An 18,931-nucleotide genomic window follows, 5' to 3' on the forward strand; every position below is an offset into this window, starting at 1 on the left:
CTGTTCGTGTCCATTAGGAAACACTGGCATAGCTAATATACAACAATATACGTTCTCACAATTTTCTAAGTACACTATTTCTACCCGGTACTTCAACGAATTTATCTAGCATATAAATATTAAGCCCATTGTTTAAAAATTACGTGATAGTTCATGAAATTGTCTAGAGGTACTGAATTACACTGTACGTTGCATTGACGCCCGCGGAAAAGTACAAGAAGGAACATTTGCCCCACCATACATATCACAAAAAAAAATGCACGTATTATGATATAAATTTAATGTCATGGTTAAACACAATATTTTCAGTAATTTTTATTAAAGCTGTAAATCTGTGTTTGCATTCAACCACACGTAATTATTTAGTCCGTTTGGCTAACAGTGTAAAAGCCCATCCCATATGTACATGTTTGACTCACAAAAGATATGAGAATATAAATATTTTACTGAAAAATGATTTTTGACAGTGTTATAAACACAAATATTGGACTATTCCCGAATAAGCTGTACACCCCTAATATTAGGATGTACCATGTTTTAACCGTGCAACGTAATAAGCAATATAATATTACTAACTGAAAACACCTGTATTGCCTACTCGAGAAGGCAGCTGGTACACGCGGTGGATTGTTTATCCACGTTGACATATGTTTATAATACAAGTTAAACCTCGTGTACGTATACACATTCATTCGAAAACTTCTAAAATCTTGACCAATAATTAACGGTATTGGATTCAAAAATTAGGCTTTATTACTGGTTATTACCAGATGTTTACTAAGTACTTTTAGACAATGTTTAATTTCCTACATACAAGCACATTGGAAAACCTATAGTTTGATTCACATCAAAGAAGGTTTATCAACTTGTGCTTTGAGAACAGCATCTGTTCGCTGGTTGTTTTCTTATAGCAAAACCACATCGGGCTATCAGCTGAGCCCACCGAGGGGAATCAAACTCCTGATTTTAGCATTGTAAATCCGTAAACATACCGCTTTACTAGAGGGGGCGCATCTGTTCGACACAGCAGCGTAATAATTGTACATTAACGTAAACGGACACCACTGAACCTGTAATCAAGTTAATAATTCTGATTCCAGTGAGTCTAAAATTTTTTTCATCTCAGCTTAATATCTGAAAAGTTTAGTACGTGATATTAGTTAATATAATTTACAGTTCTTTTATTACAAAGTGTCTTCTATTAAATGCACTGGCAAAGAAATACTAGTTATTCAGTTTCCTCACAGCTCAGTATTTGAGCTTGATCTTTCATAAGATACGTTAAATAAATATTATAATGTGACGATATTTCAAATAATCTGGATAGCAATATATATCCAAAAACATCGTTTTCTTTTAAAATGTACACAAAATAGCACGTGCGGATATTTTTCAATTAAACCTTGTTACGGTTCCTCTTCTTACAGCTATTATCTCATGTAAAAAGCTGTAGTTCCAGGGGAAGGCTTTACGAAATGCCCCCACTATTCATATGTGGATGTATATCCCGATATGGTCCGATACCAAACAGGAAGAGAATTATTACGGGACAACATTGGTTTATTTTAAAGAATGCTACTTTTGGTTCACCTAACATAAAAACTTTATATTGAAGATTTTAAAATGAAATAAGTGTTCAAAGTACGGTTTTTGTTTTGTTTTTCAACTTTCAGTATTTGACGAAGACAAACCCAGTTTTTAGAAAATAAAGTTAGGAAAACGGCTAGAATGAGAAGCAGGAAAACTTAATTGCAAATGTGCGACTTGTGATGACGAACAAGCTTATTCGAGATTTGTAACAGTTTCTTTCACTTTAAAACTTTAGATTTCAGTATTGTAATAAAAATCTGAGAATGCTATGAGAAGAAAATACATAGAAAACACTAACGATTTTACTAATTTGCTTTGTTTTGAATAACAAAAAAAGTAGGTTTCTCGAAGTATCTTTTTTTTTTCACTATTCTGTGTAATAATTAAAACAATCAGGCTTTTAGAACTGAAAATACTTTGTTCTAGGCTTCGTCTGATATTGTACATGACCAAAGCAGGTTTATGGTACAAAACACAAGTTCTCTATCTCACTTGTAATAAAGACAACGAAACTAGACTTTAATAACAGATCCACACGCATCAAATACTTTTTTAAAACAGTTTACGTAGAAATAAAGAATAGCAACATGCCAAGTAAAGCTTTATTCCATCTTTTTATGCAAAGGGACAAAACAAAACCACCACAATCTTGTCACGATACAATATACCATGAAGACTCTATCTAACCAACTTAGTCAACTGATGACAGATCACGCAAAAGCTATAGTTCCTAACACCACATCTGTTCAATAATATGTTAAAAACACACAGCAGTGTGCATTACATATGGTCATGCCAATAAATTCCGAGCCTTTTGTGAACTGTGTCTTTAACGATTAAACAGCGGTTATCAAAAAGTGATGCTGCTATCTACAACATTCCCGCTGTTTAAGGGTTAAACAGAATAAACCTACCAATTTATATTCACATACATACCACATCTGAGGAGATTGTAACATCAATAACCACAAAGAAAAAAGTTATCTCGTTGTTACAATAACTAATGTATCGAAGAGAAAAATCTCACCCACAAATTAATTATTAGGTATCGTTAAAAAATCTTCCTTTCCAAATGCGGACGCGCTTTTATGACAATGTGCGTCTGTCTGTTTGTCCGTTATCTAACTACTCCTAAGTCACTGGTTCAATCTTAACCAAATTTTGTGGGATAATAATTTCAACTAAGAGACATGTTAATGTGTGATAACAACTCTTTCCCCAATTATTGCTGTTATTAAGCATTATTACCTTTGATGTATGTTAACTCAATTCATACATAGCGCAACGTCCTTACACCAAAGAAGAAATATATTTTTTGAATAACACACATACATACAATGTGGAAAGAGGGAACACACGTTTTATGTATCTGAGTACACTAGCACTCTCTACGGAAAAAAATGCAATAAAAATGGACAACAATATCGAAATAATATATAAATTCAACTGAAGTTTCTTCTCCAACATCCAACAGAAGGCTGATATTTTTTCTTAGTTACACCAACTTCTTACTTGAGCCCCCCGTGACCTTTCAACTTCAGCCTGTAAGAGAATTCTGAGGTCAATGACCGCCTATAATTAATCACGTGAAAACTGTAGAAGGACATTAATAGAAAACATTCCTACCGCCACTATTCTTTCAGCTACAAAGTCACTCTGACCACTTCAGTGTGTATATATATATATATATATATATATATATATGAGTATATGGATACATACAAACACACCATGTTTTTAGTATATATATCGAGTTCTTAAAGCTTATACAAAAGATCTGGTGAGATACTCATGAATACTTTAATAATGTTAAAAATAAATCGTGTGAAAGTTAGAATTTGTGTGTTGTCATAGCTTGAAGTTCATAACCCTGACAAAAGGTGATACGTTTATAAAACTTGCTGCTTTTCTTTTGTAATTTCCCACAATTATGGACACATTGTTTACTGCTTCAAGTAGCACAATACATAAGTTTCGACAAACTTGAAATTTCAGGTTTTCATAAATTTGACATCTTTAATATTTTCGTACTTGATAATACGAACGGCTTGTATCTTACTGAGAACGACTACTAAATTAGATGAATGCTGATACAATAATCTTGTAACATGCCCATTGTTGTGTGGCCACAATGACAGAAATGTATATTTTTCCCCCACACAAACCACCTACACCTCTCAATCACTTAAAGACTACATGATCAGACTATTTACCTAGGATAATTCTCACCGCCAACAATTAAAGTGAACTACATAGGTAGAGCATGCGACATCAATCAGAACCGTTTACCTTCTACGAATCTTTCATTATATTCAACTTACAGTAATGAGTCAATCAGGTTCTAACGTTTAAAAACATATTCCGAAAATGGTTTAAAATAAGTCTTAAATTCTGGTCGGCTGTTGTAATTTGAAAAAAAATTGGGTGTGTTTATAAATTAAATGCACGAAAAACTGTATATGTTAGAAAATTACATGAGCCGGGAAGAAAGATATATTACTCTGCCGTGTTGGGAAGAAGCATCTGAATTAATATCTTCCAAATTGTTTAATCTATACACGTTAATTTTATACTTTTTTACTATTATTATTTATTTATTTACAGGGAATTTCAAAAAATCAGTTTCACTAAAAGTTTTCATTATTAGTTATTTTTAACCTGAACAGAATCTTACATAATACATGGAAGGCCGGATTGAGATGGTTGCAAGACGACACCTGGATGAAAAGGGTCCCCGAGTAAGAGAGAAATAATAAAATAATTGATCACAAATTTGTTGTCTCGTTGAAAAACGCATTTTTGTAACTGTACTATTACAACAATAGCGATTTTAAGCGTTTCATATAAACCTACTATTTTGTTTGTTTTATTATTAACATGTCCTTAATAAATATTTGCTATACCATTTATTACAAAATTATTTTTCATTACTTCATATTTATTATAAATATTAGAATTAGTATTTTGTATATTATCTAACCAACGCCTATATTTCTGTATTCCTCAAACTGTAATTAATAAATAGTACTGAACTGTATGTGATTTACTTATGAAATTCATTACTGAGGGCACTCTGACAAAAGTTGACCCTTCCAAAGTCTTTAATCTAGCCCTGACACACAGCTGCTCCTAATTTAAAACTTCTGACCAGGAGGAGGTCAACCCAGTACGCTTACCACCAGGCCCCGATAACGGAAACAGGTTTTAAGATAACAGACCAAAACGTGAGAAAATTTTTCGAAGCTTTAACTTGAAAATACCGAGAAGCATGAAATATTTCACGATTAAACGAAGCTTTTATATATATATATATAAAATTTTCCTGCAGACTTGCAAGTAAAGGGTCTTTGTTCTAAAGGTTTACTGAGAATAACTTTTTATCGTAATTCTGCATATTATGAGAATCAATCTTATCAAAATCTAGAGGCTGAATTATAAACCAGTGATCAGCTAAATTCGTAATCAAAGAAAATCATTTCTATAAAACATTCACACTCCTATAAACTTGTTTTTGAAAGTTTACAACTCATGTGAAACTCTAGACAGAACTCTGTTCACTATATAAAAATAACTGCGCAAATACCTTCGAGTACATGAAATTCCTAAACACTTATGAAATATTCTGGTAGCACAACTATACGGAAAATGTTTAACATATTTTACACAAGAGACACTGGCAAACGTTTACGAATATGCGCCACTATAAACATAAATAATCTTGCCGGAAAACCTGGGGCTCTAAGTATTTTGATTAGTATCAGTTTTCATGATCGACGTATTTTGATACCAAGAGGTGATGTAATTAATTATAAGCTGACAGACCACAAAACGCACGGGTTTACCTTAAACTGCTCACGGCTAAATAATATAGTTTAATATAACATTACGGATTCTGAAATTTACTGGACACATTATCTTATATATTACTATTATATATTACTGCGAAGTGTGGTGTCTGTCCGAGCATTCGCCTTCCTCCCGTTTCCGGCGACAGCTTCCCGCGCTGTGTTTGAAAAGTTGCGCACGCAGATAAAGCTCATCATCCAATTTTGAAATGCCTGGAAAACAGGCGTGAATAACGTTGATGCCAAGCAGGATATTCTACACTAACTTCTCAGGAATTATCACACCATCATTCAAACTTTAAAATGTAACATAACGTAAAGAATAAAAATTTACATTTCTTGTATGCTGTTGAACGACTCATACCGTGCCTGAAATGCTCAATAATTAATTTATTATCGCTGGGGATAGTATAAGTAGTTCAGAACATTGTCCCCGAGTGAAACAATTAACTTTTTTGAAGTCCACCAAATAATTTAAATTGATAAACTTCCCGTCCCTAGGGGCCGAAACTTTTGTTTTCTTCTATTTTCAAAATTTACAACTTTTTATGAGCACACGGGAGAACACATTATTACTATCAAAACTTTTTAAATTGCGTTTCAGACTTTTTACTCCCTTTTAAAAACAGCCTTAGATCATCTTGACTAAAACTTTTAAAAGTAGTGGCGAGTTGTGAAACCAAACAGTGAAATTGATAACTTATTCCATGGAACATGCTACAGATTTCTTTCATAGAACTAAACCACATACACGCTAATGGTCGATATCATTTCTATCTCAAAATATCCTATCAATCTGACCTTACGCGTAATTTTTTCTCGTATGTCGTCAAAGAGACTTCAGTAAATACTTTTTCCTTCACTTTCATACTTCAGAAACACGTATTAATTAACGTTTCTCATGACATTACTTCGAACCCCCACTATCAAACCATTTGTCCGGATCTAATGTATCATCTGTAACATTTCTGTGACAAATTTTCAACTGGCACACATACACAAAAAAGACGTATTAGTACTACATATTTCAATCAGTTGAGGACAGGTAACACAGAGGGGCGTTGCACATTCTGTTCTACATAGAGGTTAGGCGCCTTTTTTAAACAAAAAAATCTTGCACACTTTCGTATTTTTACTGGAACAACTAACCACGTGCACCGATATGATAAATAAATGTTTAGAAAGAAAAAATAGCGTAAAAAATACGTTTAGTCGTGATAAAACCACGAACAACGCACAAGTTTATAAACATAACGAAGGAACTAGGAAACTTTATAGCATATGGTATTCCGTGTAAAATAAAAACCTCAAATAGCGGAGGTACTGCTAAGTACGATACGTATAGCAGGCAGTAATTTCGTGCATTTAGAATACGTTTAGTAAAATTAATTAATTATATACGGTTGCGAACGAAGTTTCGTGCATGGTAGAAAGCGCTAGAGATAGTGAGATTTTATCTTGTTTATTTTTATTTGCACTAACTGTCTACGCTGAGCTTTATTAATGCAATATATATTATAGATCTTCAGCGTTATTGTTTAATTGAGTTAATGATGTTTTAACTATACAACTACACTGGAGACTAAATGGTCACGACAATAAAACGTAATATTTAGATTAAAACAGTATTTAGGTAGATTAAAAATAATATTAGTACCAAGTAAAATTATATACCATATGAATGTAGTTTATATGTTCACAGAAATAATAAATGTAACGCGAATTTGTGTCAGTGTTTATGATATCAAACAAATAAAGCCCAATAAATTCACTTGTTTATACCGTGGTTTAGGGCTCGCTAATAAAAGCACAAATTTATATTCGAAACTTTAAAATACTCCCATAATATTATTATATATATAATTAATTTAATAAAAAGATATAACTTTCAAAGAAAGCGTGTCGAATGTATTCTTATTTTAACATCTGTAGTATGCAAACATTTACTCAACATTCCTTACATGCCACGAACTCGAGCAACCATGGAGATAGCAGCGAGTGCTGACAATTCACTGAACGTTTTAATACGATTAAGGAAACAGCAGCAATCACTTAAAATTAAATGTTGTAAATTTCATAGCGTAGACACGTTACTATGGTAACATTAAACAATGATAAAAAAAAATAATAAATTTCAACGTTTACCAATGTTTCGCAGTTCTGTCATTCCTCTCATAGACTATCTGCATTGAGTTCACTTATTTCAAAGAGTATATCTATTTTACAATCAGGTAGTGGCGTGAACAAAGTGATGTAATGAAAAATTATAAGTACGAGTTTCGTAGTAAGTGAATATGAATATTTGACAATATGAATAAATCTGTAACTGAAATAAGTCGTTCAGCTGAATTAAATATGATTTAAACTTTGACTGAAAGTACAGAAGAATCCAGGCTTGGAGACAATAGAGGTTGGTCTCTGGAGAGTGTATTTTGCATTTCCAGACATACTTAGAACGCAGACCACTTCTTTCTCAGTATGAAACTGATGAAAAAAACCGATTTCGAGAACATGTATTAACAATTCCATGTGCAGCATATTGTACAACGAAATGTTAAATCAAGTTAAGCCTGATTATGATGCGACTAGCCATACCAAGACACGTTTTTCAACATTTTTCTCGGGAACAAAACTTGCAAATTGACATGATGCAGTACACTTGAGATCAAAGTTTATTACTGGTGAAAGAAATTTTTGAGTGTTCTTCTCTGTGTTCTAGTGAATTAAATACATTGAAAACTTTCCAACCTTAATAAGACTTACACATCAGCTCTAGACTATTCCAGATTGAATCATGTTGCTGTCTATTCTTTGTAAACCGACAACTGACTAGAGATTACGATGTGAATAAAACGCTGACATGTTCATCCAAATATAAGAAACTTATGGTGACATTAATACAACTTACCACTTTTTTTTTTTTTTTTTTTACAAGACAACATGTTTGTTTATGTCATCACAAATGAAGGCAGAATAATAGCATGAAATTAACGTTTATTACTAACATTTGAAAACTTTTACATAATTGATTGTTTTGAATTTCGCACAAAACTACACGAGGGCTATCTGCGCTAGCCATACTTAATTTTGCAGTATAAGGCTAAAGGGAAAGCAGATAGTCATTACCATCCACTGCCAACTCTCTTTTACCAACAAATAGTAGAACTGACAGTAACTTCATTACGCCCTTACGATTCAAAGGGCAAGCATTTTGGGTGTGACGGGAATTCGAACTCACGACCCTCAGATTGTGAGTCAATCTCCCTAACCACCTGGCCATGCCGGACCTAGAGAATTTATGTCCTTTCAATACCGTAAGTGTTCTACTTTACTTCCAAAGTTACATTACTACTAGCAAATGCCTGTTTAAATAATAAAATGGTAAATTTCCTAAAAGCAGTGACGAATAAATAAAAAAATGTCTTGATTAATGGCGTATATGAAATACTATTATCTAGTGGACCATTTAAAACAGTATTTTCTCATTTTGTCTGCTATTTTAATAAGAAAATTTGCACTTTTTGTTTTCAGCAAAAGAGACTGAATACAATGCATTATTGACAAAAATCTTTGGTTTTTCGATGCAATGGATGCATCCAGCACAATAAAGTGTTTGTGTTCGCTAAGTAGTCGCAAAATTTTTTCGTTAGATACCACCGTTCCTTGTCATTTTACTGAGCGCAAGAAAAGGCCACTACAAAAGTGACCGCTGTTTTATAGTTCTCATTTCTATAAGTGTCAAAGAATAGGTTTTGGTTTGTTTTGAATTTCACGCAAAAATACACGAAGGCTATCTGCGCTAACTGTCCCTAATTTAGCAGTGTAAAACTAGAAGGAAGGCAGCTAGTCATCACCACTTCAAGAGGTAAGTTTCATCTTACTTATCCCTAAATGGTAGTATCTGATTTCCTTATTTTTTATCTTATTCTTATTTTAACTTGGGAGAGCAGTCACCTTCCAACGACTGTTTGCAGGCAGTGAAGGGTGATATAGATGTTGGACGTTATGGGCTTCAGCACCCACATCTCGCTCTCCTAATTTCTAATCTAAATTTTGTCTATTTCTTTTGTAAGACTAGCGAATTGGAGGTTAAGACTGATAGACGCTGTTTCATCACCGCAGTGTGGGTCCTACTTCCGCAGTCACCTCCAAAACCTAGGATACATTTTATAATCCCACGTTGTAACTTGTACCCTAGGATTTCTTTTAAAAAAGCAGTGTATTTTGTTTAATTTTAATGCGTTTCATTTTATATATAGATATACACACACACACACATATATATACTCCAAATTCTATTTTGTAGTAATTTGACAATCTTTAAAAAAACGTTTCATTAAACTGGTTCCACAAATAATCGCCGACAGCCAACTACCATATTCACCCAAAACAATACAACGTACAGCACCTCTCAACACCTTGAAGCAAAGACGTTTTAACAATGAACTTTCAAGTCAGTTTTTCTCATCAGATTACAAGCAAGCCTTTTTCAGCTAGTTTTTGCCAAATGCAGTCTTCACATAACAAGATGTGTGGTTGAAAAGATTATTCCTAGATAGGTATATATTGATATTTTTCATCACGTAATTGCTTCTCTCAACTTCATTAGTTTTTCTTCCCATCTAATTATTATGATTTTTTTCTGTAAAAAGTGATTTAACATTTCTGTTAAGCGCTTCTAAAAATATTCAAAGTGTCTGTAATTAAAAACTGCAATATTATTAACATATAATGAACATCTTTTTTCATAATTTCTGGTATAAGGTCAGTTTATAATTTTACTTAAATAATTTTGTTATAAAAATCATAAGCAAGTTCAACAACTTCAGATTGTCATCCACTATTATCATTGCCTATTAATTTGTGCATACATTTTAAACTTTTTCCATATTTAATTTTTCTCAGAACTTGCAAAGATTAATTGCCGTCTTGTAAAATAAAATGTTGTAATCGTATATTAATGATTAACTGCCCTGTCTCCTACTCTCTTCCTTTATTTCATAGAACGCAAATTTCCTAGAAAGCGAGCTACGCTCATCAAAAATTTAATTCTATATACCATTAGATCCAAAATAAAATAATTTATTTTCCCTATCGTGGCTGACTCAAAAAAGTCGACTGGAATGACAACACTGAAACGTAAGAGGTCTTGGAAACGACCATTATTTTTGTAGTTACACCAGTTATCGTTAAATGGACAGACAAATTTGATTAGCAGTCGTCTGTCTGCCTATAGGAATATGAAGACGTCTTCATACGATTAGGCTTTATTTGAGATTCTGAAAACATCGTACTTAGAAAGACCAAGTACGTTTCAAACACACAAAGTGACGTGCCAGAAGTATGTTTAAAACAAACAAAGTGACGTGCCAGAAGTATGTTTCAAACAAACAAAGTGACGTGCCAGAAGTATGTTTCAAACACACAAAGTGACGTGCTAGAAGTATGTTTCAAACAAACAAAGTGACGTGCCAGAAGTATGTTTCAAACAAACAGTGACGTGCCAGAAGTATGTTTCAAACAAAGTGACGTGCCAGAAGTATGTTTCAAACAAACAAAGTGACGTGCCAGAAGTATGTTTCAACAAAGAAAATGAAAACAAGATATTTGATGCCTGAACTATGACAAGAATATACAATATGCATCATTTTGAGGCTCGTATATCAGAATACTACATATAATCACAAACATGTCTGCGTTGTTTTTATGTCTACAAAACATTAAGAAATGGCTCCAATTTTCATATGTTTATAAGTTTGTTTTTGTCGGATTTTATGCAAGGTCTCACAAAGGCTATCTGTGCTAACAGTACCTAACATATAGATGATGGATTAGAGCGAAAGCATTTGGTCCGTTATTTTCAGACCGAATAGTGGGAGCTGTCCATCACACTTTATAGAGTATCCATAGCCGTGACGCGTTTTTTGTTTTTTGTAGTAAAACAAGACAAAAACCACAGAACCTCAGCCCAACAGTTCTGCACTCTACCCACCAAGTACATCTGAAACTGTATTTTGTAAATATTACATAAAATAACCTCTAAATATTAAATATGATAATAATCAACACAGGCTGAAATTTTACTTTATTATGCCAAATTAGTCATTTTTTCTCAACGGTAGTGCAGGTCTTCAGAATACACTCAGATGCGAAAATCACTTTCAAGCGAAAGAATAAAAGTGTATTTATGACATATTAAAAAGCTTGTTATAATTTCAACCATAAAAGGAGGCGTGTATAGAGCATTGCATCTGCTTCCTGATTCCGTCCATTGTTTATTGATTTGTTTTTGAATTTCGCGCAAAGCTACACGAGGGCTATCTGCGCTAGCCGTCCTTAATTTAGCAGTGTAAAACTAGAGGGAAGGCAGCTAGTCACCACCACCCACCGCCATATCTTAGGCTACTCTTACCAACGAATAGTTGATCCCGTTGAGACACTTAACATTGTTGGAAATACACCAGTGGCTACTACTTCACACCATGGTTACGAACCTATAACATAGTTGGAAAGTAGTTATACGATTGAGAACTTTACATCACAGCTACGAACCTCAGATAAATTGTTGAAAAGTGGGAATAAACTTGACAAATATTTCACACCACAGTAAGAATCTCTGACATCACTGAAGGAAAGTGCTTATATACTTGCCATGTATTTCACACTACAGTTAAGAAAGAATATTTGAGAAGAAATTCTCAACGCAAAAAAACAAAGTTTACTGTTCTCGATGGTAAACTGAAACAAAACTGAAACACTTCAGTTATCATCTTATAATAGCAAATTTATAAACATGGAATTTTACTAATTCTTAATAGTCATTAAAAACACAATAAAACTTAGCTGTTTCGAATAATTGTGAGTGTGTGCGCGCGTGCGCACAGGTTAATGTTGGGGAAGGGTAAAACATACAACTTGCCCTTGTAATCAAAATGAGAGCATAGTGCCCCTTCCGCTTATTGACTGTCACCGCTGTCTGCAATTTGTTTTAAACAAGGCACTAAAAAAAACATGTTACAGCTACTAGGAATTCACTAAAACACTATGTGAAGTCACAGTGCTTGCAAGCGATATTTTTTTAACACGTGCCACAACGTTGAAGAATTACGACAGTTGTCAAAGATTATCAAACTTTAATCTTATCCCAATCAGTTTTTGTTCATTATATAACATTTAGCAATGTACCTCCAGCGATATATTCTAAAACTTTAAATACTGATACAAACTGATAAGTACTACTTACTGATCTGAATAGCCCTATTCTTGATAAAGTATATACAAAGCAAAATATAAAACTAGCTAGAAACCAGTTTCCAGTGTTTAGAGCAAACGGTTGGTGGTAAGTGCACGAGTACTTTACCATTTATCATTATCAAAAAGCTAAAAGCATTCTACCATGAGCAAATACAGATCCAAGCAAAAACTGTGCTTTAAATGTGTAAACAGGTTATAGAAGATAAAATAAACAAATATAAAAAAACAAGTAATAATGTGGAAAGAAGTATCAATGTGTCAAAGTAACGCAAATATCAAGTCATGCTTTTATTTAATTTTTAAAAACTACCAACTGATTTTATTCTTTCAGGCTGAGTTTGGCAGGGGCGATAAAAAGTATTTCTTGTATCTGTACCACCAAGATTAATAAATTGTAAGTAAAAATATTCCTAAGCTTCAACTGAAATAGACACAAAGAAATGGAGCGAATTGACCCGTAAGTCTAAATGTTATCTACGATGTTGTGTTCAATAATCAACACAACTAAGTTGGTTTTGAAAACGAGTTTCGCAGATATACAGCCGTGTGAGCATCTATATAACTAACTACCTGAATAAAATAACTTTGTTCAACTGTGACCTCGATCCATGGGCCAAACACAGATTCACAAATGACGTATCATGATGGTGAAAATAATTTAAACCTCACCAGTATCTCAACACTTAATGCACAACAATGAAACTTACACTAAAAACTTGCAAACAATATCTAACATTTACTTTTCGAAATGCTTTAACTTTACGAGACTGATGTATCCACCTTTCTTTATGAAAAACAATAAGCCAATATTTTTATAAGTATAGATCACAATATCTAACAGCAGTAAATAAACGGATAAATTCTGGTCAACTATACAGAACTAATAATGAGTCTTTCAGGATAAATACGCAGAAAACATCAGTGCGCACACTCACGCGCACACAAAAACAGAGCCTTACACTTTCTGCTACAACACTGGCTACTCAGAGACATAAATACACACCTGTATTAAGAATGACTGAAAGAGGAAAATATCGACAGTGTATATTAAAGACATTGCGTGAAAACAAAAATACTTTGGAATGTAAGTCAAATTCTGTCAAAGTGAATTTTCCTTATCAGTGGTAGCGAACCGAAATGATATGAAGCAATCCAAGAACATGTACAAAAACATTAGTTCTAAATAGAACTGTGCTCCGAGTTTCACAAGCGGGGAATTTCGGCAAAATAGTTTATTTCCCACAAAATATTCAGAACAAGCCAGTTGTTAAATATGAATTCTGTGATTTTAAATATTATCTTGCAAGCATTTGGCAGACGTGGGCTCGAACCCTTCATTGTTTGGAGAGAGAAGGAAAACAAAAAATTCACAAAACGCCCCTAAGTGGGAGTCGGTCACTTATTGCTTGTATGAAAGAACTGACGAAAATCTACAGCTGGAGAATATTTTCTCCTGTAGATGTATATCCTCAATATTTAACGTAAACGCTTTCCTCAGCAATTTCCGATACTTACTTTTGAACTTCCCTAGGAAGAAGATAATTTTATATAATATAGCCGTCAGTAATATACGTTAAAACTTGCTAGTTAACAACTTAATGTATTTACACAAGTTCATTTAAGACAATTTATTAACAGCTTTTAAGTTGCCACACGACCACCTTGAGAAAACCTCGTCTGAGTAATAGTGCACGAGCAGTAAAGAAGAAAGACTGCATCAGTTTCCCTCGAGTTCCCACATTAATCGCCAAAAAGCACGAGACACCTGCGCATACTTAATCAAGAATGCCTTTACCCTGAATTATACAGAAAAAATTACTCCTAAAATTAGTATTAACATGTCTGTAAATATACTAGGTTCAATAATTTATCAAACGATAAGTTCACATTTAAAAATATTTTTTATTCAATACCAATTACAGTGAATATTCGAGTTTAAGGTTTGTCTGTTAAACGTTTATTTTGAATTGGAAATCAGAAAATTATTAAAAAAATAAGACTGACTACAAAATAACTAGTTGAAAAAAAAACCTATCACGATTTTTAATTTAAATAATACGATTTGTGTTCATTGTCGTTCTTAATTGTTTCTTTTGAGTGATATTTCAGATATAGTATTTGGGAAATCTTAAGAAATTTAATTTGAAAATACTAATGTTGGAACCCAATGGGACAGTTTGAAGACACCTAAAACGTCAACCTATACACTTAAATATAACACGCACGCACACATATAGATAGATGCTGTTAATGTAAGCTGTTTCAGTGTTGCATACCTAATAAAATCAGAAAAATCCATTTTTTTACAAAAAATTCCCGTATCGATCTCAATTCCCTAGGTCACTAACTCAACACATTGATCAGTATACTCTACGAACATTGATCTTACTACACGAACCCTGTCGCTTAAGGCAGTTTTGAACACCAGCAACATTTTTACTTCTCTAAAAAGCAATTTCATATTTAAAAAGCGGAAAACCAAAACTCGTGCTACAAGAAGGGAAGGGCAAACATTCCTCCTTCTACCAAAAAAAAAGAAAAAAATATACTATTCCCAGGTTTTTTTTTAAATATTTTCACGGCCAGTCTATTCTTTAAACTATAGAAGATATTTTTGAAATCGAATTTTTTCTAAGGAGCTCTGCTTCAAAGTCACTTACCTGTAAATTTGCTTTCTTGTTTATCGATAGAAAATGTTTATTTGTGGACACAATATACGAAATTATTATTATATACAACATACACTAATGTACTTTTGTATACAGCTCCCTCAAATGTAAGTTTTCTAGCTATCACAAAATTGTGAAATAAATTATGTGGAAGAAGTTTTTGTTTATTGTTAAGCACGAAGCTACACAATGATATTTTTGTGCTGTTCCCATCAGATATCAAAATCCAGTTTTTATTGTTGTAAACTGCTGAGCAGAAGAAATTTGAAACCTTTGAATTTTTTCTTAAATAAATACATATAAGTCATGTAAAATTATATGAAAAAAATACTATGGAATGCACTTACAAACTACTATTTTGCATACACACTTGTAAAAAATAAAAAAAATTCACCACCAAGGCTTCCTTATAAATTTCACCTAATTTACTTTTTAATAAATTACAACTCTCTTATAAATGTGTGAAATAATTTATTCTAAAGTAAACCGTACGTTAAGAGCAAACTCAAAAAATGAAAATTTGTGAAGTAGAATGGTTTATAAAGAAAGCGAAGAAAAGGTTATTGATCAAATATATAAAGTAAAACATAACTGGGATAAATTCCGTATTTATAGATGTACTTTCTAATTGGAGAAATTATGTTCACGTAGTACAAAATGTCACATACAAAAATATTTTCTTATTTACATGTCTTTAGAATTCTTAATGTTCTGTTGCTGAGTTCCAAACCCAAAACAAAATAATTTTTCTTTTTGTAAATACTTAAACAATAAATGCAATTGAAATAAATACAACATGGAAAAATTAGTTGGGAACAGTAATTTGTAGACAGAGTATTACTGCGTACTAAGCCTTTTACAAATGTGAAATCAGAGGTAACGATTTACTTGGCCAATGCCGATAACCGACGATTACCCTAACATACCGCCAGATACCAATATTTGGTCCTAATACAGGTTAGGTACACTGAATTATTTGTTTTTGTTTTTAATTTCGCACAAAGCTACTCGAGGGCTATCTGTGCTAGCCGTCCCTAATTTAGCAGTGTAAGACTAGAGGGAAGGCAGCTAGTCATCACCACCCATCGCCAACTCTTGGGCTACTTTTTCACCAACGAAAAGTGGGATTGACCGTAACATTATAACGCCTCCACGGCTGAAAGGTCGAGCATGTTTGGCGCAACGGGGATGCGAACCCGCGACCCTCAGATTATGAGTCGCACGCCTTAACACGCTTGGCCATGTCGGGCCCCACTGAATTATCCAAACAAATTACAATCTAACCAGTAGAAGACTTTTTCATGGTTGCATACATTTATAACTAAAATTCACAAATAGTATTTAATTATCCGTGATGACGAGAAAATCCACTTGTAGAGAAAATATATATATGGTTAAAAAAGCACTAATAGATGGTATTCTTCGGTCATCGTCAGGTTCATGAAGAAGGTCGAAACGTTGTTCGCTCCTCTATTAGTGCTTTGTCTACTCATACCATCCATTTTTAAATACATAGTATTTAATTAGTTCAGAAAATAAATAAAAAGTGCAGTCATAAAAAAAGTTTAAAATACTTTGAGTTAGTGCTTTTATAATCTCACAATTATATACATATACTGACTTTTGAACTGTAACTTCAGTTAGTTCACAGTATAAACTATCTACATGTAAATAACTTCATCGCAAATAAGTCAGCATACGACTATTCAATTTATTTTACAAAATTTATCCTAACAACTTTGCCACTCCAGAGAGAACAGAAGACGGCTTTCGGCTTTAAAACGCAAAGCGATATGGTGTGGTAAAGCCGGTCGGCATAACAACGTAACCATAGAAATTTGTGCACTGCGCCAGCTACAACCCGCCGACACGCATTTTGCAGACAGAGATATTGGACTATAAGACTAGTTTCAATCCAGTTCGTTTCACTTTGAATTATAACGTAAAAAAATGTACGAGAAAATAAAACAGTGTATTCATAAAAATAACTTAACTATTGAAGAGTTGTCTTAAATTAATATCAAAATCCTTAGCATTTTAAATACATTATTGTACTTTTTTTTTTTTACAAGTTCAAAATAAAATTACGAAACACTTGGCAACATTAAAGATTATAACAGAATAATACATAACCGTGGTGAGAGCTGTGTAAGAATCGCAATGTTGGCTGTCAAGATAAATACAAAATTCGGGTAGTGATTACTACAGGATTATTTGCAGTAATAAGCAAAAATATCAGTGTACACTATTGGCTACAATAATGAAAATGGACCAGAGCCGACAATGTAATATTTACTTAAACCGGCGTCAGGCCGATAGCCTACCGATATATCGATACACCCTTATGTGTAACACCAAATATATACATAGGACAATTAAAATCACTACATGTCATAGCAATGGCTACATAAACCACCGATACCAATCCACGATTTATACCAACCGACCTAGTTAATCTTACCAAAAATGGTTATTAGTAAAAACCATCTTTAACCCAGTAACCTCAAATGTTTTTATTTAAAACACACATTATTTTTGGAGAAATCATACACAGTAATTGTAATGCATTAATAAAATGGGTTACTTTATTCATAAGAGCAATGTTACATTTTTTTATCTAATCAATAAGACCTTTATATTTCTACTTTTGATTTATAGTTGTAACTTTGGGCAAGGCAAGATTAAGGACTTTTTTGAGGGATGGTGGTTACATCTTTTAGATGTACTCTCAGAACAAGTTGTAAGAACATTTTAATGAACAATTACAAAATAATAGATTCATAACAAAGGACTAAAATGACTGCTGCTTCAGTGACACAGTTGCACGCATGTTTTTCGATTGAGGGTGGGTGGGTATGATTTAGGAGGCCTATGTAATTGCAACCACACCCACCTCCAAATCTGCCCTGACTTTGGATGTTGAGTATTTCATAGCACTAGAACACAACAGTACAGATTTCTTGAGAATTAAAAATGAAACATAGTTTTAGGCTATTACTTCTAACTAAAAAAAAAAAAAAACTACCATATAAACGATTCATATCTTAGAAACTCGAGATATTCAGACCAACACAATTGATTTTTTGGTTAATTTTTTATGTCTACATTCATTAAAATGCATTTTTGTGTGTGTATGGAATTAAATGCATTTTCAATATTATAAGGAAGACAGTAATAGTATAATGAAATACGATAAAACTTAAAAACAATAAAAATAATTAGTCAAAATTACATTGATTTAAAAAACAACAAATACAAACAAAACAATGTAGAAAATCAGTGTTTCATTGCAAGATAAATGTTAAACTTTATTTTTTCCTATACAATAAAAATTAATTTACTTGAAATTTAATATTACACAAAAACTCTCAGGCTTTGACATTTATTACAGTTTTAGTAGTTATTTTTTTTATTACTATTATTTTACCTTACTCTAAATCAATTAAAATATTAAGGTATATACATAAATATATTCTGTAAATTTTAATGAGTAATGAATGCTTCATTGTTTTATAACTTCATAATATTCAATACAAACACCTTCAACAATGATAGCTTTACTGGTAACACATT

At 32.8% G+C, this 18,931-nt stretch overlaps 1 protein-coding gene across 3 annotated transcripts in view; it reads right to left on the bottom strand.

The window, feature by feature from the left end:
- Positions 1-18,931, bottom strand: part of LOC143226183 (ubiquitin-conjugating enzyme E2-24 kDa) — a 62,295-nt gene that overhangs the window by 36,744 nt on the left and 6,620 nt on the right. The window lies entirely within an intron of this gene.

The sequence above is a fragment of the Tachypleus tridentatus genome, chromosome 9 (genome assembly GCF_004210375.1).
Source record: "Tachypleus tridentatus isolate NWPU-2018 chromosome 9, ASM421037v1, whole genome shotgun sequence".
In the NCBI taxonomy this organism is placed as follows: domain Eukaryota; kingdom Metazoa; phylum Arthropoda; class Merostomata; order Xiphosura; family Limulidae; genus Tachypleus; species Tachypleus tridentatus.